Source organism: Leuciscus leuciscus (assembly GCF_965113295.1).
Source record: "Leuciscus leuciscus genome assembly, chromosome: 7".
NCBI classification, from domain to species: Eukaryota; Metazoa; Chordata; class Actinopteri; order Cypriniformes; family Leuciscidae; genus Leuciscus; species Leuciscus leuciscus.
In genome coordinates, this window is record NC_138731.1 from 45,421,169 (window position 1) to 45,447,109 (window position 25,941).

The 25,941-nt window shown below is 37.6% G+C and overlaps 2 long non-coding RNA genes across 2 annotated transcripts in view; one reads left to right on the forward strand and one right to left on the reverse strand.

The window, feature by feature from the left end:
* The window catches only part of LOC309502452, a 143,089-nt gene that overhangs the window by 88,682 nt on the left and 28,466 nt on the right, over window positions 1–25,941 (forward strand). The window lies entirely within an intron of this gene.
* LOC309502614 lies at window positions 7,174–8,941 on the reverse strand. Its single transcript, XR_014207348.1, has 3 exons — window positions 8,884–8,941; window positions 7,733–7,762; window positions 7,174–7,278 (listed from the first exon to the last, which is right to left on the reverse strand). It is a non-coding gene; the product is annotated as an uncharacterized lncRNA (long non-coding RNA).

Sequence of the window (25,941 nt, forward strand, 5' to 3'; positions counted from 1 at the left end):
TAGGACTTCATAATCAGGACATTCAGAATTTCTATCTTTCTTGTCAGAATTTTTATTTTCAATTGTCAATTTACTAATAATTTTGACTTTTTATGTCATTTATGACTTTTAAAATCAGTATCCCGACTTAGTATGTCAGAATTTTGATTAATGTCATAACTATGATTTTTTAAGTAATAATTTTGACTTCATCTAATTATGATTTAATAGGTCATAATTTTGTCTTTTAATCTCATAATTCAGATTATGAGATTATAAAGGATTTTTTTTTCTTCTTATATGGTCACAGTTTTTGGTTTATTAAGGTGAGACGGAAGATAAAAACTTGCAAATCTGAGGGGAAAAAAGGGGGGGGAAAAGTCAAAGATTTGTGAGATAAAAAGTCACAATTAACCATGATATGTTTTTATTCCATGGCAGAGACAAACTTCCACACATGAGAGAGCTGAGCTGGTGCTGATCTGTGTGTGTGTGTGTGTGTGTGTGTGTGTGTGTGTGTGTGTGTGTGTGTGTGTGTGTGTGTGTGTGTGTGTGTGTGTGTGTGTGTGTGTGTGTGTGTGTGTGTGTGTGTGTGTGTGTGTGTGTGTGTGTGTGTGTGTGTGTGTGTGTGTGTGTGAGAGAGAGAGAGAGAGAGAGAGAGATTAGACAGAGAGAGACACTGGGATAAAGCCAGTCTGATAATGGAGAGATTGGCTGAAGAACAGATCCTGAAAGTCTGAGCTCAATATTTATCATCATTAGACCATATCCAGCATATCCAGTCTCCACATATTTATTATTCTGCCCTGAAATGCCTTTTTTCCTAGCCAGAGGGACATTAATCATTGTCATTTATATACACTAATATAGCAATGCACATTAATAAACAGCAATATTTACCTACAGATATCGGTAACATTTTACAATAAGGTTCATTAGTTTACATGAACTAAGAATGAACAATAGTTCTTCAGCATTTATTAATCTTAGTTAATATTAATTTCATCATTTACTAATACGTTATTAAAATCAAAGGTTGTATTTGTTAAAATTAGTTAATGCACTGTGAACTAACATGAACAAACAATGAACAGCTGGATTATTATTAACTAACATTAAGAAAGATTTATAAATACAGTAATAAATGTATTGCTCATTATTAGTTCATATATCTTTCAAAACTATATGACAAATGCAACCATTTTAATTTACTGATGTTTATGTCAGAGATATAAAGATGAATATTGTGTTTATCGCCCAGGAACATTCCAGATGAATTTGAGGGATTTTTTTGTGAATTATTGCATTTGAATCATTCAGTCATGAAGCACCTGGAGCCCGAACACACACAGAGCCAAGATCGATCCGGGTTTATCTGAGATTATGGCCAGTTTCATGAATCTGTGACTCCTGACCTCAGAGAAATCATATTTCATGCAAACATATCACATTCTAATGTACTCAGGTAACATTATGACAATAAGTCTCCTTTTTATGTCCTAATTTCAACTTGTCACATGACTTTTTAAGTCAGAATTTCATTATTTTGTGTCATAATTTAGATTTTGTCATAATTATGACTTTAAATGTCAATTGTTACTTTTTAATATCATAATTTCGATTTAGTATGTCATAATTATACTTTTAATGTCATAGTTTCGATTTAGTATGTCATACTTTCGCCTTTTTATGTCAATTATGATTTTTTTTAAGTCGGACTTTCAACTTTGGTCATAATATTGACTTTTAATGTCATAATTATGCCTTTTAAGTAATAATTTTGACTTTTCATCTTATAATTATGACTTTGTATGCCATAATTCTGCCTTTTGAATGTCATAATCATGTTTTTTAAGCCTCAGTTTCATGAAGGTATGATGGACATCTGTGACTCCTGGGTTTCTGCACTGATCTCAGAGAAACTGCATTAATGAGATCATATTTCATGCAAACAAATCACATCCTAATGTGCTCAGGTATCAAAAATAGATGATCCGAGCCAATGCATGAGCAGCATCTTCCCATTCCTAAAGCCAGAGACTGAAGCCTCTCGGACGAGCAGAGAAACAAACACACATCCAGATGGCCAGAAATAAACATCTCGCTGACAGAGGAAAGACATTAGGGGTGAGAATGAGAGATCATGTTTCTGCGTTTGTCTTTAAGGTGTATCTGGCCAACGGCTGCTTAGTGACTGCATGTTTGGATGTGATCGGCTGACTCGGAGAAATGAAAGGTCTTCTTTGTAGTCATCATAGAGCTATGCCAATAAATCAAACTGACATGTGTGTTCTGCTTCGCTGTAAAAGAGAAGAGAAAACGTGCAGTGTCAAGTGTGTCGAACGCCGCTGCTGGGACAAAGATGTTCAGCACATGTGCAAGACATTTGTTTGGGGCAAACGAGAAGAAATGATGGGCTTGACAACTGCACATCTGGATGCAGTAACAGCTGAGCCGATGCTGTCGGCATGAGCGAGTCCATGAACCGATGAAGAAACCTCGACGTTTATCAGCCGAGCGACTCTTCTTTAAGTGGCGTGAAGGACAGAAACACATGACACGCACCTGCAGCTGAGGTCACTGAGGTCATGTGACTGATGCACACACACCTGAGCCAGGTTACACACACCTGAGAATGAGCAGAGCTGCTTTTCATCAAAGCTAAAATTATTACAACTTTTTATTTTTATTTAAAATTATTAATTAATATTATTTAATGGTAATATTAATTCATATTATTTAATTATATTAAATAAAAGTATTTAATATTTAATAAATACATGTAATAATTTTTATTTTTTTTATTTTAAATGACCTGTTTTTATCTTGTTAATATTTTAAATGTTCAATGTTCGACAGAATAATCACAAAAAGAAAAGTAAAATAAAATAAAAACAAATAACTAAAATAAATTAAAAATAAATTAAAATAAATTAAAATAAATTAAAATAAATTAAATTAAATTAAACAAAATAAGCCAGTGTACAGACTTGAAAAGTAACAATTTGTGGTGGTTGTTTGACGTTAAAATAATTGGATTAAAAAAAACTTATTTAATTATTTAATTATAAATAATTTAATTATTAAAATTAAAATAATAGAAATATATTTAATAAATGATTTACTATTTAATCAATTAAAATGTTATTTTGTACATTGTTCAACAAAGTTCAACAAATAAAATAAGATAAAATAAAATAGTAGGCCTATAGGGAGTAAAATTAAGTAACTGTCGACACTGACTAAATGTTTTAACAAACCTAAATAAAAAGTTTATAAAGCTGCTCTGTTTTCTCTTTGGCAATGAACGTTCCTCTAATTAGTTCAAAACTTCCCTCATTGTACTTCCGAGTCTCTTGATGCATTGATCAGTCGCTCATAATTGAAATGAAACTCTAAATGAGTTTTGGGGTCAGATGTGCAGGTCAGAGGAGGCCGTCTCCTGTTATTAATGGAAACTAATACACAATTAGTCGAGAGCTGTAATATCTGCAGGGTTTCAGTCGACCTCGAGCGGAACGAGGTCGTGTCGAGGATCAAATGTCACTCAGTTCTCCTGATAACGCCACAAAATACGAGATTCTGTCTGAACTGAACGTGCAGGATGAGGAAAAATTTATCAAATTATAAGTAGTAGATGCTCACATGCACTTAGTTAGTGATCAGATGCTCCATTTCACCTTCAAGTGAATAAAATCCCTCAAGGAGTGACCAGAGCCAGATCTACAGATCAACAGATGCTGATATTTATACGCAATTCTGATACTTGTAATGTAAAGCAATGAGATTTTATAACAGTGTAGCAGATACTGACATAAATATCAATAACTGCCAATAATGTCTTTGTAAGATGATATTTAAATCTTAGTTTTATAATCAAAGCTGTTGTTTTATATATAATATAATGCAAAAACATATAATGCAATGCAATATAATGATGATTGAGAGATGATCAAATAAACCTTCCTCAAAAGCCTGATGATCATAGTTGATACTCATGATTTTTATGATAAATGATGATGGATAATCAAGTAAACCTCAGTTCGGATGAAATATATCTAACAATATTAAAGTTATTCTTACATTTACTTGATAAAAATCTGATTTAAAGACACGTGAAGCACGAGCTGAAGGAGGACGTCTGTACAATGAAAGACCTTTACCTGATAAACCAGTGTGAACTATCAGTCAGACACAGGAGGATTAAATAAGCAAAAGTAACACAATTGTTTAATATTTTGTCACAACTTAATTTAATTGTGTTCAATCAACCTAATATATTTAAAACTGAAGTTTACTTACTTAATTTGTGTGAAAACTACATTAATCATTTTTGTTGACAACTAACTGGGCAGTGGATCTGTAGTTCCCAGCATGCTTTGCAAGGGACTGCATTAGGAGGGTACATTTAGGGATTAAAGTGTTATTGTATGTGTTTTTCTGTAAATGGAAAGATGTTGTTAGTTAATGTTAGTGTTTAATATTCAGTTATGTTAGAAACTTAGAGGGCAATCTAATGTTTTTGAATTTTGTGGTTAGCATTATGCAGAAGAGTGATGACTGTGTTTAGCTTAGGGCTGTGGGCTCTCAGTATACACTATACATGCATTAAACCTCTATCGCAGACCTGCACAAGTAATATTCAATATCACTCTGTAAAAAGTGGTTTTAATTAAATTGAACACTAGTAGCTTCTATCATTGGAAATAACTGTAGAGTCAAATTAGCTAAAATTATAATATTGGCGATTTTAGGCAAGGCAAAAATTAAATGTAGTCAATCTGACAAAACTTTATCTAGCAGGAATGACTAAATGAATTTAAGTTCATACAACAAGATTACAACAAATCATTTCAAACTAATTCGATTTTGTTGGAAAAATGTAATTCATTTTCGGAAAAGTTTTCCTTAATTTAATCAAATTCGTTCAACAGCTTATTGTTTTGAGTGTGTGCATCAAATATGAACCAATAGGCTTTATAAGGTTCATAGATTATAGAGTAAGTGTGTTTGTTCAGGTCATGATCTCTCACTGGCGTAAAGGATGAGAGCCACAACAAACATGCTAATGTGATGATGATGAGCGATCGACACAAGGACAAAACTGGAAAATAACCACATAAGTTCAAGACAAGCCAGTGCAGCTTTAACTGATGTATTTACACATGCCTGACAACAGCATAACCAAACAAGCTCACTTCTTCTGCTGTCACACTGTAATTTCTTCCATGAGGTTTTCATGAATCATCCCTCACATTAATAATGATTGAGAAAACGTGAAAAAAACACACACAAAAAAACAGATACACACTCTTGGCTGAACTTTAGAATGAATTACAGGATCTCAGATACATACCTAAAATATTATAAAACATTCATGTTTTAAATCACATAAGCATAATTCTCTTATTTGTGAGCTGATGAACATGAGCGTTGGCCAGAAGACGTCTCCGGTTCCGGATGTGACCCTGAAGAGGAACGGGACGCTGCGTCGGGACGCTGTGGGAACGCTGTGTGTGTGACCCTGAAGAGGAACACTGTGGGAACGCTGTGTGTGTGACCCTGAAGAGGAACGAGACGCTGCGTCGGGACGCTGTGGGAACGCTGTGTGTGTGACCCTGAAGAGGAACGCTGTGGGAACGATGTGTGTGTGACCCTGAAGAGGAACGAGACGCTGCGTCGGGAGGCTGTGGGTGTGTGACCCTGAAGAGGAACGCTGTGGGAACGATGTGTGTGTGACCCTGAAGAGGAACGAGACGCTGCGTCGGGACGCTGTGGGTGTGTGACCCTGAAGAGGAACGCTGTGGGAACGATGTGTGTGTGACCCTGAAGAGGAACGAGACGCTGCGTCGGGACGCTGTGGGTGTGTGACCCTGAAGAGGAACGCTGTGGGAACGATGTGTGTGTGACCCTGAAGAGGAACGAGACGCTGCGTCGGGAGGCTGTGGGTGTGTGACCCTGAAGAGGAACGCTGTGGGAACGATGTGTGTGTGACCCTGAAGAGGAACGAGACGCTGCGTCGGGATGCTGTGGGAACGCCTCTGTGTGACTGCGTCATGAACCACGTACAGAATCAGTGTGACAAGACGTCATAGGCGGGTGTATACATACCAGTGATGGAGTACTTGAGTCCTTGATAGTCCTGGACTATTCTCTGGACTCATGACTTGGGCTTGCGGACTGATGACTCGTGCTTGGACTCGGACTCGAGGATATATAAAATCGGACTTGAGCATTCATCAAATGAATGACGTTGGATGAAGTTTCTGACTAATGGGATTTAAAATTTGATATAAGATGTTACGCTTTTCCTGTTTTGGGCTCCAAGACCGGCCGGGATCTCTTTTTATCCTGCATATAAGAATGAGCAGAGAGAAAGCCCCAGCCGCACGCGCACTCTCACCGTCTTCAAACAACACGAGCGCTGCTTTGCTCCCTCGCGCATATTAATCAAAATCAATTGATACGATAGTAAAAGGTCGGAAGACCGAAGTTTCACGAGGAGCATTCAGAGATTTTTTCTCCTGAATTACCGCGGGGTGTGAATTGTGAAAAAAACCACAAAAAAAAACCTTTGCCTTATTTTTTCTGAAAAGCGTTCTGCACATTCAGCTGACATTAACTCGACTCAGGCTCTTCTTTGGTGACTCGAATCAACTCGACTCGGGCTCTTTGGTGACTCGACTCGACTCGGGCTCTTCTTTGGTGACTCGACTCGACTCGACTCTGGCTCTTCTTTGGTGACTCAACTCGACTCTGGCTCTTCTTTGGTGACTCGACTCAACTCGACTCGGGCTCTTTGGTGACTCGACTCGACTCGGGCACTTCTTTGGTGACTCGACTCCACTCGACTCTGGCTCTTCTTTGGTGACTCGACTCAACTCGACTCGGGCTCTTCTTTGGTGACTCGACTCGACTCGGGCTCTTCTTTGGTGACTCGACTCGACTCGGACTCGGACTCGACTCGGACTCTTCTTTGGTGACTCGAATCAACTCGGACTCGACTCTGGCTCTTCTTTGGTGACTCGACTTAACTCGGACTCAAACACTGGGGACTCGAGACTCGACTCGGACTCGAACTCAGGTAATGGTGACTCGACTCGGCTCGACTCGTACTTGACTCTGGGTCTTTGGTGACTCGACTCGACTCAGGCTCTTCTTTGGTGACTCAACTCGACTCTTCTTTGGTGACTCGACTCGACTCGGACACTTCTTTGGTGAATCGGACTTGGACTCGGACTCGAACACTGGGGACTCGAGACTCGACTCAGACTCGAACTCAGGTAATGGAGACTCGTACTCGACTCGGGCTCTTCTTTGGTGATTTGACTCGACTCGGACTCGGCTCTGGCTCTTCTTTGGTGACTCGACTCGACTCGGAATATTCTTTGGTGACTCCAATCGACTCGGACTCGACTCGGGCCCTTCTTTGGTGACTCGACTCTACTCGGACTCGGGCTCTTTGGTGACTCGACTCGACTCGGGCTCTTCTTTGGTGACTCGACTCGACTCGACTCTGGCTCTTCTTTGGTGACTCAACTCGACTCTGGCTCTTCTTTGGTGACTCGACTCAACTCGACTCGGGCTCTTTGGTGACTCGACTCGACTCGACTCGACTCGGGCTCTTCTTTGGTGACTCGACTCCACTCGACTCTGGCTCTTCTTTGGTGACTCGACTCAACTCGACTCGGGCTCTTCTTTGGTGACTCGACTCGACTCGGGCTCTTCTTTGGTGACTCGACTCGACTCGGACTCGGACTCGACTCGGACTCTTCTTTGGTGACTCGAATCAACTCGGACTCGACTCTGGCTCTTCTTTGGTGACTCGACTTAACTCGGACTCAAACACTGGGACTCGAGACTCGACTCGGACTCGAACTCAGGTAATGGTGACTCGACTCGGCTCGACTCGTACTTGACTCGGGCTCTTTGGTGACTCGACTCGACTCAGGCTCTTCTTTGGTGACTCAACTCGACTCTGGCTCTTCTTTGGTGACTCCACTCAACTCAGACTCTTCTTTGGTGACTCGACTCGACTCGGACACTTCTTTGGTGAATCGGACTTGGACTCGGACTCGAACACTGGGGACTCGAGACTCGACTCGGACTCGAACTCAGGTAATGGAGACTCGTACTCGACTCGGGCTCTTCTTTGGTGATTTGACTCGACTCGGACTCGGCTCTGGCTCTTCTTTGGTGACTCGACTCGACTCGGACTATCCTTTGGTGACTCCAATCGACTCGGACTCGACTCGGGCCCTTCTTTGGTGACTCGACTCTACTCGGACTCGAACACTGGGGACTCGAGACTCGACTCGGACTCGAACTCAGGTAATGGAGACTCGTACTCGACTCGGGCTCTTCTTTGGTGATTTGACTCGATTCGGACTCGGCTCTGGCTCTTCTTTGGTGACTCGACTCGACTTGGACTCTTCTTTGACTCTAATTATCTCGGACTCGACTCGGGTTCTTCTTTGGTGACTCGACTCGACTCGACTCGGACTCGAACACTGGGGACTCGAGACTCGACTCGGACTCGAACTCAGGTAATGGTGACTCAACTCGACTCGGACTCTTCTTTGGTGACTTGACTTGACTCGGACTCGGACTCTTCTTTGGTGACTCGGACTTGGACTCGGACTAGAACACTGGGGACTCGAGACTCGACTCGGACTCGAACTCAGGTAATGGTGACTCGACTCGACTCGGGTTCTTCTTTGGTGATTAGACTCGACTCGAATTGACTCGGACTCGACTCGGGTTCTTCTTTGGTGATTAGACTCGACTCGAATTGACTCGGACTCGACTCGGGTTCTTCTTTGGTGATTAGACTCGACTCGAATTGACTCGGACTCGACTCTGACTCTTCTTTGGTGACTCGGACTTGGACTCAGACTCGAACACTAGGGACTCGAGACTCGACTCGGACTCGACAGTTGGTGACTCGACTACAACACTGAACTATAGTTTATATATAATTTATACAAATGTGGGAACAAAAACGATTCCGACATTTTGACCTGACCATGTTTTGCTGAAGTGTTTTTTCTTTAATTACTAATGCGACCTTTTTACACCACAGACTGAAAAAAATGAAGCATTGCTTGGTGATTGGTTGAGCTAAACTGGTATTATCTAATTGTGTAGTTAAATTTAACAGCTGACAGATATTCAACATAATTCATGTGTGAGACAGTCTAACAGAAGGACGGACAAAACCAGTCAAATATTCTGCTGAGTTTTGCTCATATTTTATTAGCATTGTCTAAACTATAGTGAATAAACTGTGATAATGTTGAAGGTTTCTGAATAAATTGTGGTTTGACTGTCGTTGAGCTCAGAGTTAATATACACGGATTAAAGGCCACGTTCATTTCATGCCGTCTTTAACTCACACTGCACCGCTGAAGTGAAACTAAGAGGAACCGATGTCATGCTTTCCCTAATTCCTGAATCAATATATATCCTCCATATAAACCGAAGCGCCAGGGGGACGAGGCACCTTCAGAACTCACACTGAACTCTTTTACAATATGTTTCCCATGATGCCTTGCTGTTGCCAAACCGGTCCTATATCCAGGGTTTTGTGAAGTTCTGGCGGGTTTAATCCGCGAGAGCAGAGGATCGTACAGATGAAGCCTGCTAGAACCATCACAGCGTCCTCAGGTGTTGTAAATGTCAGAGTGGAGTGTGTGGAGGGTGTGGAGTGTGTAGAGGGTGTGGAGTGTGTGGAGTGTGTGGAGTGTGTGAAGTGTGATCGGGGACAGTAAACGACCAAGTCACATAAATATGAGGGATTCAGTGAATGTGGGAGTCAGTGACCTTCACTGAAAGGTTGAGTTCACGCAGGTCCAAAACTGAGCTTGGTATTAAATCCATGATGAGGATATTCATTTTGTGTTAATTAGTTAGTATGCTAATACACTTGTGATTAATGATTTGAACAGACTCAAACACTAAGTAGTATGAGTCCTAAAGACATGAATGATTCATCAATGCAGGACAAAAACTCCTTAAGATGTTTAGATGAGACCTGGAACCAGATCAGGGTTATTATAGCAAACAAAAAATATATAAATATAAATAAAAATTGTAAAAAAAAAAATAATAATAATAATAATATATATATATATATATATATATATATATATATATATATATACATACTATTTATTTTATTTATATAATATTTTTATTTCTTTATTTACTGATATCATTTATATCTTTTATTATTTTAAATATATATATATATATATATATATATATATATATATATATATATATATATATATATATATATATATATATATATATATATATATATGCTAGTTGCCAAAGGAAAATTTCTCATTTATTGCATAATTTGGAAAACTTATCTATTGGATATGAAAAATATATACATTTATATATATTCAAAGCAAAATAAATAGCATGATAAAATGACAAAAAAAATATATATCTAAATAAATACATTTTTATATATTTTCATTTAGTTTAACTTGATGTACTATAATAACTATAACTAAAACTGTATGCTGTATCAACATATTCAAAAAGAACTCATAAAAAAAGAACTTAAATAAAAAACTAGACATTTTAATGAATAAATATGACAAAAACACCACAAAATGACTAAAACTAAGTAAAATTAAAATGGAAATATAAAAATAAAAACTAATTCAAAACAATAATAAAAGCTAATAGCAATAACAACACTTAATATTCCATGAATACGAACCATATCAGGTTATTAATGTTGACTAAAACCATAAAAAAATGGTTGTTTGAAAAAAAATGTTTGTTTGTTTTTTTTACTTTTTTTTCAACTAGTTGGCAGGGAAACATTTCTCATTATGATTTACTGTAGTTTATGTGCTAAAATAACTAAAACTTAAATAAAAAGAATGAAAATTATATAGACATTAAAAAAAACACAACAAAAAAAATATTAAAACTATTGATATCTCAATGATGCTACAATAACACCGAACCAAACCAGAACCATCTTGTTCGTGTTCTTTCACACCAACAATAAATGTAAAATAAGTTCAATGTGTTAGGAAGAATATGTATAAGTAGTAAAATAATGGATTTAATTGTAAAGATGATTCATTAAAGCAGAATCTGGATGTTCTGTGGAACATGTTCATTCCCAGAAAGAGAAATAAACATACTTTTAAAATAATAAAGCTTTCACATAATGAAGAAAATAACAACGTGTTAAGAAAATCACCAAATCTCTAAACGTTCACAAAAACAACTACATTTTTTACGAGCACTTCCGAGTCAGGTTCCAGGAAAGCTTTTTATTGGATGTTTTTTTTCCCCCCTGTCAGTTTTCCTCCAGAAACTCATTTTATATTTCATAAAGTGTATTGATATCAACAGCTATTCACAAGGAATTGGCAGCCGCAGCCGAACACATTTGTCTCTTAAAGTTGGAGTTGTTCATCTGGGAATGTTATATCCACACATGTTCCTTTCCACGACATTCCCAGCGGCTTCTTTACAGGCTCAGCGGGAAACATAAAAACGTGCTGGTGAGAATCAAGCACAACTCCAACACTTGATCTGTGTGATTGTGACTAACAGTGAAACTCCTTCTGTCTAGATAAGACGATAGTTGATCATCTGGACTGAAACGCACGGAAAAACGATTCCCTGAAGTGAAGGACGATGTTAAATAGGCTCTAAAGTTCAGATGCTGGACATTTCACTGCATCTCACACACACTTCTGGCATTTGATAAGTGTCCCATGATTAACCAAACTTAAAGGGGTGGTATAATGCCCTTTCACAAGATGTAAAATAAGTCTCTGATGTCCCCAGAGTGTGTGTGTGAAGTTTTAGCTCTAAATACCCCACAGATATTTTTATATAGAATGTTAAAATTGTCACTTTTTGAGGGTGAGCAAAAACACACCGTTTCGTGTCTGTTCCTTTAAATGCAAATGAGCTGCTACTCCCGGCACAGGGGGCGGAGCTTCAAGAGCTTGTGTCCTTTTACCTCACACACGCACGCACTGAAAATGTCAAACACTTGTAGCCTTTTATGTTCAAACCGGAGTCAGACAATGATGGAGAGACTCAAGAAGAAGTGATAACATGTAGAATACAACATTTCTGAATGGTTAGTTGATGAATTTATGTAGCTTATGTGTCACTGATTAGCATATTCTGTCTTGATAATCTATAAATCGTGTTCCAGGGGGCGGGGTTTATGTAAATTCTAGGGTTGGTGATGTCACTAACCCGGGAGGAATGTGGTGTAGTCTCTACCAGCCGTTTGTTGTAGTCCTTAAAAAGCGATTTCTGTAAAAGCAAATATCTCCCTTTGCTTTGAACTTTGAGCGCTGTAACTTTGCAGATGTTGTTTATGATCAAACAGCAACATTACACACTAACTACAGTTAGAAAAGTCAAATCATAATCAACCACCACTTTAATCCAGTTTCTGAAAGTATACAGACTTCATTCTTTGTGTTCGGATGAGAAAGTTTACTTGGAAACCCATGAGATTGCATTTACTGTACGATCACTGACCGTTTTTAACTCCAGCATTTCATACACAGCAAAAATAATTGTGTTTCTGTCTTGTTTTCCTGCACAAATCTCTCAAATCACGGATGCATCAAATCAATAAATCAAGATACATTTACAGGAGATGCAAAATGACTGAAGATATTAAGTGTTGCATGCAAAAAAATGATAAAAATGAAGTTAGTTTACGCTTAAAACAAGAACAAATATTTGCCAATGGACTCAGAAAAAGTTAATATTCCCACACTTTTCGCATCATTTGAAAAAAGTACTTGATTGGACATTAATGGCAAAATTATGGCATGAAAAAACCCCACAATAAACCTACACAAATAAGTGAATTCAAAGCATCTTTAGAGAAATCTGAAGGTAAAGTTCATGATGAAGTGTCCTAAGCGAGTCTGTTTCTGCTCTGCGTTGTTTAAATATCAGACTAAAAGGCTCTCGTAAATGCTCTCGTAAATGAGTGATTATTTCTCCAGATGCGGAGCGTGCCAGATCAGCTTCTGTGTTTCTGTGTTACACTTATCGTGTTTTAGAGAGAGTGTGTGTCTCTGTCACTTTAAGTGTGTCACTCAGTCAGCGCTGAAGTTTCCAGAACTGAGACGATGATTAAGTGTTCAATACTTCACGCACAAACGGCCACAGCAGGTCTAAAATATCTGGAGTTCTTCATCATTCCCGTTATTCCTAAAAGAAAATACTCAGGAAAACCCAACAGCATGAAGCTTGAAATCTCAGTTCAGGATAGACTTGGAGCAGTATATATTAAGTTGAAGTTTCTGAAATCTGCTCACCAAAGCTGCATTTATTTGATTAAAAATACAGTAAAAATTGTGAAATATTATTATAATGTAAATCATCTGTTTTCTATGTGAATATATAGTAAAGTGTAATTTATTCCTGTGATCAAAGCTGAATTTTCAGCATCATTACTCCAGTCTTCAGTGTCACATGATCCTTCACAAATCACTCTAATATGAGGATTTGATGCTCAAGAAACATTTATGATTATTATCAATGTTGAAAACAGTTAAATTATATTTTACTATAATCACAGCTATTTTAAACTATAATAATATTTCACAATTTTACAGTTTTTATTGTATTTTGTTTGATATATATTCATACGCACAACAGCTCATTCAGGGCATTCCAGTTTTAAAAAGGGGAACATAAAACGTAAGAAAATCCTTTTTTTTTTAAGAGACTATTACTCATAACAAACAAAGTCAAATGTTTCTAAAGGTGTTGAGGAACTAGAGATGCTCAGAAACAGTTTCAGAAAACACAGAGGATCAAAGAGAGGAAATTCAATTACTGTAGGAAAGAAAAGCAGACGTTTGAGAGGATCGTGAGAGACCAAACCCGTCGCATCTGCTCGTGATCAGGGCTAACGTCTTCTGATTGGCTGAGACACTCCTGTCAATCAAACCATCAGTGGGCGTGACTTCATCCAAGACACACCCACAACAAACTGAACAATGATGTAACTCGCTTCTTAACTATCATAGTACGATGCGTCGTTGAAGAAATCCACTATAGTCACGAGTCACGACTGTTTCCCGAAACCATATTGTCACAAATTGCTCGTTCAACCACGTTAGTTAATGATGTATGGAGTAAGCGACCAAACACCTCCATGTTTTCCCTATTTAAATACAGTTACACGAGTAGTTACACGACCAAGTATGGTGACACAAAACGTGGAGGTGTTTGGTCGCTTCTAGCTTCATCTCTGTTTGGTTCCTAATGAATGAACTGGGCTAAGCTAAGTGCTATCAAGGTCTCGCCGCGTGCCAGAGCGATTGAGTGCTCGCACTGAGACGAGAGAGGTATGTATCAACTCGTCTTAGTTAAGGGAATAACATAGTTAAATATGAAAAAACGGTGGAGTATCCCTTTAAATCCGCCCCTCAAATGGGTTAAACCACAGATATTACCTCAGAAGTTCGAGTAAACGCACTAGAAATCCGCGCTCATACAAGGATGTGCATTTACTGCACGTATGGACGGAGAGAAAGCACTGACACCTGCAGGATTTCATCAACGGTACTTTTTATTTAACACTAAATGTCATTGTAAACATCAGTTAATGCACTTGCACAAACAATGAACAATCAAACATTTATTTAAAAAAAAAAACTAATTGTTCACTGTCAGTTCATGTTAGCTAATGCATTAATGTTAACAAATGAGACCTTGTTGTAAAGTGTTAATAATATAATATAATATGTAATATACACAGTTCTAGCTAAACTCGGCTCTAAAATAACTCATGTAAATTCAGTGTTTATACACAGAGTTGAAAATAAATCTCAATATGACACAATGTCTCCCACAAAGCGATTGATTTTCACCCGATGAAGTGTCACTAGTCCAGATCAAATAAATCATGCAAGATCTACAAGAGCTTAAGACAACAAACTTCAGATGCTCATAAAGGCCGGTTCTTCGGTTCACACATGTACACACACGTCACATGGTTCAGGGGTTTATTTCAGTGTGTGTTTCTCCGCTGTGTGTTAAGACTCTTGTAGGTGACGGACAAATAAATCGGCTTTATTTTATAATCAGTACAAGCTCTAAACTGCACGACGCCAGATCTCTTGTGCCGTTCTCTGCTAACAACAGAAAACAAGTTTGTCTTCTCTGGGTGAGAGATTGGGGTTTGGAGCGAGGAGAAGCCTGACATCTGTGTGGACTTAAACAGCTGGAACTGCTCTGACGCCAATCCCTCCACATCTGCCAAAGAGCCGTTGTTGGGAATGGAAGAAACATACCAGAGATCAAAAACCATAAATCTTCATTTTCAATGCAAACTCTAAAGGGAAGAAGAAGGGGGGGTGGGGGGGGGGGGGGTCTCTTCTGATCACATGATGCACTTCAGTATCAGCACAAGAGACACGGCGACTACTGTGACAAACACACTAATAACACAAATATAAATATATAAATAAAGGAATATATATATATATATTGTATGTATGTTTATTTATGTGACCCTGGACCACAAAACCAGTCACATGGGTCAATTTTTTTAAATTAAGATGTATACATCATCTGAAAGCTGAATAAATATGCATTGATGTATAGTTTGTTAGGATATGACCATATTTGGCTGAGATGCAACTATTGAAAATCTGGAATCTGAGGATGCAAAAAAATCGAAACATTGAGAAAATCTCCTTTAAAGTTGTTCATTTATGTTCACGATTGTGCAGCATTCACTCACACAAATACATGTTTTATATATTTACGGTAGGAAATTTACAAAATATCTTCATAGAACATGATCTTTACTGAATATCCTAATGATTTTCGCCATAAAAGAACAATTTATAATTTTCTATTGCCACAGATAAACCCGTGCGACTCGAGACTGGTGACGTGATCAGGGTCATATATATATATATATACTCTAAAAACTGCTTTGAGGTCTTTGGGTCAACTTTGGGTCAAATATGGACAAACCCAGCCCATTTTTTTAAATACCCAGCAAATTTTTTTATTACATTTTTAACCCAATGTTTGGGTTTGTCCATATTTGACCCAAATTGGGTTAAAACAACCCAGCAGTTTTTAGAGTGTATATATATAATTTTTTTCTAATAAATAAGTAATAAATAAAATAGGTAAAGATGAAAATAAGCACTGAAACACACAAGACACAGAAATACGGACAGTCCAGTCCAGCAGTGACCTCAGAGATTCATCAGATTCATGCCTCATTTCAACAGGCTTTACTCAGTTCAGTTTTACACAACATATATCAGATTGAGATTAGAGTTGAGTTGTGGATTAGTCTGTGTAGAACTCTGATGTGAGGAACTATGAGTGCAGTCTCGTACCTGTGTCCTGTTCACTGCGATCCATCAGCTGGTTCGGTCCATGGATCAGAACTCTGGAAATGCCTGTGGACAAAAATGAACATTAACAATGATTTCTGGATCCAGGAGGAAGAGAGAACAGGAACATGTCTGAGGGGAAAACACGGCTTCATCTGAGCCTCCCGTAGGCACGAAACATGAATATTTCAGATCGGAAGAGGAACTTCCTTTAAACATCAATCAAGCCGTCGCTTCAATTACCGGATCCAGATCCGAGATGTCGGACACACAGAGATGTTGCCCTGGGCATGTTCGGGATTATTCCAGCCATGTGGACTCGAGGAGAGGGAAACCTGTACATGTCTGAGTTGTTAATACAATTAGACATCGATATGAAACTCAGTATGAGAGAGGAACGGGTCCTGATGGAGGTCGTGCTCCTCGCGTCACACATTTACAGACAAAAACTCAGTTATGTTCCCATTAAAACTAAACGTGCTGACGATACACTGAGAATAAGGGTGATTTTCACTGAAATTGCAAGTACATTTTTTAACTGTATGCTTTTTTCTGTCAGCTTTTTGTATTTCTATGCTGTTTTTTTGTTGTTGTTTGGCATAGTAAAAATTAAATCTGTATCTGTAGTTTTACTCTTTTTTTTTTCAAATAATTTAGTCAGATACTTTACCTCTTAAAAGGTTGGAAACATTACAAATGTTTAATGTTTCTGAAAGAGTCTCTTCTGCTCAACAAAGCTGCATTTATTTGATTAAAAATACAGTAAAAATTGTGAAATATTATTCCAATGTAAATCAGCTGTTTTCTATGTGAATATATGTGTCATTTATTCCTGAACAAAAAGTTCTAAACATTTAAAAAATTATATACATTTCACAAATAACTACACAGAAACTATGGAAGCTTGTTTCAGCCATGAAAAAAAAAGTAAAATATTTGAGATTTTTTATCTCGCAATTCTGTCCAAAAGTCCAATTCTGAGGAAAAAAAATCTCTTTCTCAATTGTGAAAAAAAAAGAAAAAAGAAAAAAAAAAGAGTCAGAATTACGAGATAAAAAGTCGCAATAAACTTTTTCAACAACTTTTTAAACTTCCATAATAAACAAAACGTAATTTTGAAGTAGAAAGACTTTTTTTTTAACGTGCTCCAATAATCTTTGATTTAAAGCTTTGAAACTTTTGTCTTGTAAAAAACAGCTGAACACTTCACAATAAGCTCTCTAATGCATTAACTAACAAAGTCTAAATATATTCTTCCAGCATTTATCAATGTTTGTTGATGCTAGTTCATCTAAATGTTCACGGTGCATTAGCTAATATTAACAGATATGACTTTAGACCTTAAAAATGTAAATGCATTTTTCATGCTTTAAAAGTATTTTTCATTGTTAGTTCATGTTAACTAATAACAAATGAAACATTATTGTTTCCTGCTCTATAACAAACAACATTTAATGGTATAATGTGACAAAAACAACTCTTGCTCTCTTTCTATATAATATCTTTTTATCATTTAACTGCATATTGGTCTGTTGTTGTGTTTAATTGCACTTCATAAATAAAAGAAAAAGAAATTATCATGCATTCATTTTTGTAGCAAATTGACTTTTGTTTAGTTAACCCTTCACATGCTGGTTGAGTTTGATGAAAAGCGGGCGCTGGTTTCACTGGTTTCACTGGTTTTGACCCTGATGGATGTGCTTTTCTACAGCGTGTGTCACATCATCCGGCTGATTAATGACACTAACGACCACTTCAGTCACTCGGCTCTCGTGTTTCAGAACAGCGCCTGGAGTTTGTGTTGAAGGCTTAATCACATGGAATAGAAATTATAAGAAAGAAGGGAGTCGTTCGTTTAGATGAACTGTCCTGCGTGCCCCAGTGAACTTACACATTACACACACTGACATGCATATGTAGAAAGAATTAGATTATGCATTTTTAATGTCGAGTTCAGTGGGAAATAATAGGTTAAGCACTGAATGGAATTGCATGTGCATGTATAAAATTGAAAAGTGCATGTGTAGGAAACCTACTATTAATGTGTCCATGGGGAAAATCCATCTAAACTGCAAAGAAAGAATGAGATTATAGTGATTATAGTGAGAATAGTGATTATAAATAGGCATATGATTTATTCACTACCAAAAATAGTAGGAATAAAATGGCATTGTTAATGCAGAATGGCCATCCGCATATTAACCCTTTATTCAAATATTATATTATAGTCATATAGTTGTGCATGGAGTCGATTGTTTTATCAGTGGTAACAACACAATGAAACATGACAAATTGTGCAACATCATAGTTTTTCTCCAGGATGTCATTCAAAGAAATTATGAACACATGCAAAAACAAGACAGAACCAATGAAACATTAATAACTGATTGTGTTGTAGACTTGCTGTGTTTCCATTCAAAGTTGTGAATTTAACTTATGCACAAAATTGGAATATGGCATAAAAACATTTGTGAATAAAGCAGCGTTTCCATCTCATGTGTTCAAAATCGGCACTAAAATCGGCACAAAATATCAGAAATAAAAATGTAAGTTGCTGCAATCCGGCTTTGGTAAATAAATGTGTTTCTATCGCAGTTTAATCGCATGTCTTTTTCTTATCGGATCAAAACGCATCCGCCTCGACTGAGCGCATACGGTTTCATGCGCATTTCTAGAATTTATGCAAAAAATGTATGCGATATCTCAAAGTTCATATAAAAACAGGTGGATGGAAATAAAGCTGTATACTTTTTTCTGTCAGATTTTAGTTTTTCTATGCTTTTTTTTTGTTTGGCATAGTAAAAATAAAATCTGTATCTGTAGTTTGACTTTTTTTTTTTCAAATAATTTTGTCAGATACTTTACCTCTTAAAAGATTGGAAACATTACAAATGTTTAATGTTTTTGAAAGAGTCTCTTCTGCTCAACAAAGCTGCATTTATTTGATTAAAAATACAGTAAAAATTGTGAAATATTATTCCAATGTAAAACAGCTGTTTTCTATGTTAATATATAGTGAAGTGTAATTTATTCCTGAACAAAAAGTTCTAAACATTAAAAAAATTCTATTATAAATATAATAAATTATATATTTTTTTACATCAGAGTGATTTCTGGAGGATCATGTGACACTGAAGACTGGAGTAATGATGCTGAAAATTCAGCTTTGATCACAGGAATAAATTATACTTTACTATATATTCACATAGAAAACAGATGATTTACATTATAATAATATTTCATAATTTTTACTGTATTCGTTATTAAATAAATACATAATATAAAAAAATATTTATAATATTATAAAAATATTACAAACATTTACAGGTACTGTGAATACCTTAACCAAAGTTACTGTTTTGTTCTTCTCTCATATTTAAAAAAATATTAAATATTTCCCTCATGTTTTTGATGGTTTAATCACACTTGTAGGGTCATTAAAGAGAGATGCATCATGATGGCCACTGATGTTGCACTGGTTTAGACCGACCGAAGGATCTGACAAATGTCACATTTTCTGGATGTTTCTCAGTGTTTCTCTGAGACCTCCCGCACCGAGATGATTCTCCGGCATCTGTGAAGTGTTAGCGCTGAGTAATTCAGTGTGAGGATCAGAAAATACATTATCATGTTCAGCTGTGAATGAAGAGATGTATCCTCACTATCTGTGTGAAACATAATCTCCAGAGTTCAGAGCGACTGGAGGTCTGGAGCCACACGATATCTGATTTAGTTCATGTCCTAAACAGATACGGATGAACCTCGGCTCACGGAGAAGAAACCAACTCGGACGTAAATGGAGCATATAGTGAGAAGAGACGTCGAGAATGTCATCGACATTCATCCAACATGTTTGATATAGAAGCCAGAGGAAAGTTATGGTAGTAAAACGTATTGTTTTATTGGTCATGAGTCGATACAAGACTGTCACGGTCCAGTTCTCTCACGTGAACAAGAGAAACGGCATTTTGTTCATCGTTTTTAACTCATATCAGCCGGTCCTCGTGCCTGTATCTGGACTGTAAATAATCCATGGATATATATGGACCACTCGCCATTTCACATGCAGAATGCCTTCACATAAATACAAATAAAATATAATAAAACAATAAAAGTAAATTAAATCAAAATTGAAAAATTATATAAATATATAAAATATAATAAAATAAAATGTTCAATAAAATAATTAAATAAATAAAAATACAAGAAAAAATCAGATTAAATAAAAATATAAAATAACAAAAGGTTAAATTAAATTAAAATATAAACAAAATATAATATAAAATACAATAAAAAGTTTAATAAAATAAATAAATATAGAACAAATAAATAAAATAAAAAATAAATAAATAAAAATTATAAAAAGTTAAATAAACTTAATTAATAATACAAAAAAAAAATTGTAGGCCTGGTTTCACAGATAGGGCTTAAATTAAGCCAAGATTGGGCCTTAGTTCACTAAGGACATTTAAGTAGCTTTTATAAACATGCAAAAACACTACTAGTGTACATCCTGAGACAAAACAATGACACAGAAGCTGAAGCCTTGTATGAGAAACCAGGGGGAAAGTTAAATTAAATAAAAGCACAAAGAGACGAACTATAAATCTGACTTCCCATGGCTGAATCTACTAGTGCAAGGAAGATTAATCAATTTGATTAACAAAATATTTGTTTTTCATAAACATTTTCCAAACTCGCAGTGGCCGACGGGTCATCAGTGGCTCGATCAGGCGGACGATGAGTCAATCATCAGTCGTGTAGTTCAACTTTTGTATTTCTGGAAGAAAAAGAAGCAAGAAGATGCCAGAACTGATGCCTTTAAGTGGATTTTGCGTGACACATCTCTCCTCTTGAACAGCAGTGGACGAGCCGGTGTGTTATTTGCCGTGTGATTGTCTGTGCACCGCAGAGCATGAAGAGAACAGGGTCATGAAGGACCTTTTCAACTCCACGTTTAAACAAATCTTGTGTTGTGATTTGAGGAAACATTTCAGATTATGTCCTGCTTAAAGCGGTGGGTGATTATGATTTGACTTTTCTAACTTTAGTTAGTGTGTAATGTTAGCCTGGTCCTACCAGACTCTCGTACATTTCATTTGTACAGGCCACTCTCCATTGACAAGCGTTAACTTCCTTGAAGGCGGGTACTCTGTTGAAGTTTAAAACTATTGGATCTGCCATAGCCAATCACTAACGTTTGGTCATGATGTAACCCTACAACTCAAACTAGCGCACAACCTCAACATCATCGTTCTCAGCCACTCCCTCTGTTCGCTGATTGGACCGCCAAAAAATTGGCAGGAGAAAACCCAAGAATATACCGCAAATCCAGACGGAGTACTGAAAAAAAATGAAAATTGAGCGGAAGTACGTAGGAGGGCGGAGCCAGGCTAGTGTAATGTTGCTGTTTGATCATAAACAACATCTGCAAAGTTACGACGCTCAAAGTTCAAAGCAAAGGGAGATATTTGCTCTTACAGAAATCGCTTTTTAAGGACTACAACAAACGGCTGGTAGAGACTACACCACATTCCTCCCGGGTTAGTGACATCACAAACCCTAAAATTTGCATAAACCCCGCCCCCGGGAACGCCATTTGTATGTTATCAAGACAGAATATGCGAATCAATGACTAGAAGATAACTACATATCAGCTACATACATTCATCAACTAACCATTCAGAAATGTTGTATTCTACATGTTGTCACTTCTTCTTGAGTCTCTTCATCATTGTCTGACTCCGGTTTGAACATAAAAGGCTAAAAGTGTTTGAAATTTTCAGTGCGTGTGTGTGTGAGGTAATCGGAGCTGCTAACACACACACACACACACACACGCTCTTGTAGCTCCGCCCCCTGTGCCGGGAGCACCAGCTCATTTGCATTTAAAGGGACATACACAAACGGCGTGTTTTTGCTCACCCTCAAAAAAAGTGACAATTTTAACATGCTATATAAAAATATCTGTGGGGTATTTTGAGCTAAAACTTCACATAACACTCTGGGGACATCAGAGACTTATTGTCTCTGATAAGAAATAAAAATTTCACTTTTCATCAAGTGAAAAGGGCATTATACTTTTCATCACTTTCCTTTAAACTCACTAATTTCAGCTTCGGTTCTTAAGGAACTTTCAATAAGAGCACAAAAAAACATTTGTGAATTCATCAGGGTTGGGTTTCACCTACTTACTTAAACTGGAACGAAAAGTCCAGATAGAGGCCTACTAACTACCAGATATTTTATAACTAACTTTGTACTTTACTTGGTTGCGCTATTTGTTCTTAAGGCAGAACGTATAACTAGTAGGACGTAAGCTTCAATGATCCCTCAATGATCTAACAATAAAATACTGTGAATGTTAGTCTATCATCACTGTTTTCTGCAGAGCTTTCTGAATCAGCAGTGATCCGAATCAACACTGAACTGAATCAACACTGAACTGAATAATCACTGAACTGAATCAACACTGAACTGAATCAACAGTGAACTGAATCAACACTGAACTGAATCCACACTGAACTGAATCCACACTGAACTTGAATCAACACTGAACTGAATCAACACTGAACTGAATTATCACTGAACTGAATCATCACTGAACTGAATCATCACTGAACTGAATCCACACTGAACTGAATCCACACTGAACTTGAATCATCACTGAACTGAATCAACACTGAACTGAATCAACACTGAACTTGAATCAACACTGAACTTGAATCAACACTGAACTGAATTAACACTGAACTGAATCAGCACTGAACTGAATCAACAGCACTGATCTGAATCAACACTGAACTGAATCATCACTGAACTGAATCAACACTGAACTGAATCAACACTGAGCTGAATCAACACTGAACTGAATCAACACTGAACTGAATCAACCCTGACTTGAATCAACACCGAACTGAATCAACCCTGAACTTGAATCAACACAGAACTGAATCAACACCGAACTGAATCAACCCTGAACTTGAATCAACACCGAACTGAATCAACACAGAACTGAATCAACACTGAACTGACACTATTGTCTTTTTAGAGCGGCTGTAAAGCAGAATTGAACTCTGTTTGCATCATTGAATCATTATTTCCCTGTAAAGCTGCTTTGAAACACTCTGTATTGTATTTTTATAGTGCTTTATAAAGATGACTTGCCTACAATATTTACAAGTATATAATCAGTTACACAGTTAAATAACACAGAAGAACATTCACTCAACCAAAACACCATGTTCACTTTCCTAAGATATTGATATAAAAGGACACCATCAATTTCTCATATATATTTAGACGTATATGACGGACATATTAATGTACAGTAATTCAGGAACGAGCCCTTTACATCCCAGCAGATGTGAACCCTTCAAACACAAGCTGTTCCTTCAACAATAAACAGTCTTCATTTCTCCGTCTCTCACACTGAACATCAGAGACGCAGAGCTGTGATTGTTCTGTTGTTTTCTCATACGCCGTACACCAGCTTTGACAAATGCTGTCAATTATCGCATCCACATGTCCAAACATTCACTAGGCCACAAGCCACGTGTTCATCTGGTAATCATTAAATATGACTGGCATTTTTATATTAGACCGGTTGGAATTTGGAGTCGTGTAAGAGCGATTCATCTTGGCGAATCGAATGGGGGAAAGTGAGATGCTCTTGATGTTGCGTCATCTCTGAACTGAGCCTTCACCCGGGTCACTAAAACCATTTGGAGGAAGTATTAGTTCATAAACCGACATGGAAATAATCTGACCTGCAATTAAAACATCTCAAGGCAACATTCTGATGGGATGAATCACATTAAAGGCTGATGCAAAATGCCAAAAACTCATCATAACCAAATGGATCCGTGTACTCTAGATCCTCAGATCATGATGCAAAAATAATTAATCACGTCAGTCATTTACCTCTATTTATCTTGTAAAACGACAAAGAACAACGAATGTTCACAAGCAAACAATGGCTATACTATATATGACATATCGAAGTCAGAGCTTTCATAAAAATCACCAGTTTACAAGTTGTAATTCTGAGTTTGATGTCTCTCTCTCTCTCTCTCTCACACTCTCACACTCTCTATCTATCTATCTATCTATCTATCTATCTATCTATCTATCTATCTATCTACAGTGGGGAGAACAAGTATTTGATACACTGCCGATTTTGCAGGTTTTCCCACTTACAAAGCATGTAGAGATCTGTAATTTTTATCATAGGTACTCTTCAACTGTGAGAGACGGAATCTAAAACAAAAATCCAGAAAATCACATTGTATGATTTTTAAATAATTAATTTGCATTTTATTGCATGACATAAGTATTTGATCACCTACCAACCAGTAAGAATTCCGGCTCTCATAGACCTGTTAGTTTTTCTTTAAGAAGCCCTCCTGTTCTCCACTCATTACCTGTATTAACTGCACCTGTTTGAACTCGTTACCTGTATAAAAGACACCTGTCCACACACTCAATCAAACAGACTCCAACCTCTCCACAATGGCCAAGACCAGAGAGCTGTGTAAGGACATCAGGGATAAAACTGTAGACCTGCACAAGGCTGGGATGGGCTACAGGACAATAGGCAAGCAGCTTGGTGAGAAGGCAACAACTGTTGGCGCAATTATTCGAAAATGGAAGAAGTTCAAGATGACGGTCATTCTCCCTCGGTCTGGGGCATCATGCAAGATCTCACCTCGTGGGGCATCAATGATCATGAGGAAGGTGAGGGATCAGCCCAGAACTACACGGCAGGACCTGGTCAATGACCTGAAGAGAGCTGGGACCACAGTCTCAAAGAAAACCATTAGTAACACACTACGCAGTCATGGATTAAAATCCTGCAGCGCACGCAAGGTCCCCCTGCTCAAGCCAGCGCATGTCCAGGCCCGTCTGAAGTTTGCCAATGACCATCTGGATGATCCAGAGGAGGAATGGGAGAAGGTCATGTGGTCTGACGAGACAAAAATAGAGCTTTTGGTCTAAACTCCACTCGCCGTGTTTGGAGGAAGAAGAAGGATGAGTACAACCCCAAGAACACCATCCCAACCGTGAAGCATGGAGGTGGAAACATCATTCTTTGGGGATGCTTTACTGCAAAGGGGACAGGACGACTGCACCGTATTGAGGGGAGGATGGATGGGGCCATGTATCGTCAGATCTTCCCTCAGTAAGAGCATTGAAGATGGGTCGTGGCTGGGTCTTCCAGCATGACAACAACCCGAAACACACAGCCAGGGCAACTAAGGAGAGGCTCCGTAAGAAGCATCTCAAGGTCCTGGAGTGGCCTAGCCAGTCTCCAGACCTGAACCCAATAGAAAATCTTTGGAGGGAGCTGAAAGTCCGTATTGCCCAGCGACAGCCCCGAAACCTGAAGGATCTGGAGAAGGTCTGTATGGAGGAGTGGGCCAGAAGCCCTGCAGTGTGTGCAAACCTGGTCAAGAACTACAGGAAACGTATGTTCTCTGTAATTGCAAACAAAGGTTTCTGTACCAAATATTAAGTTCTGCTTTTCTGATGTATCAAATACTTATGTCATGCAATAAAATGCTCAATGCCCAAA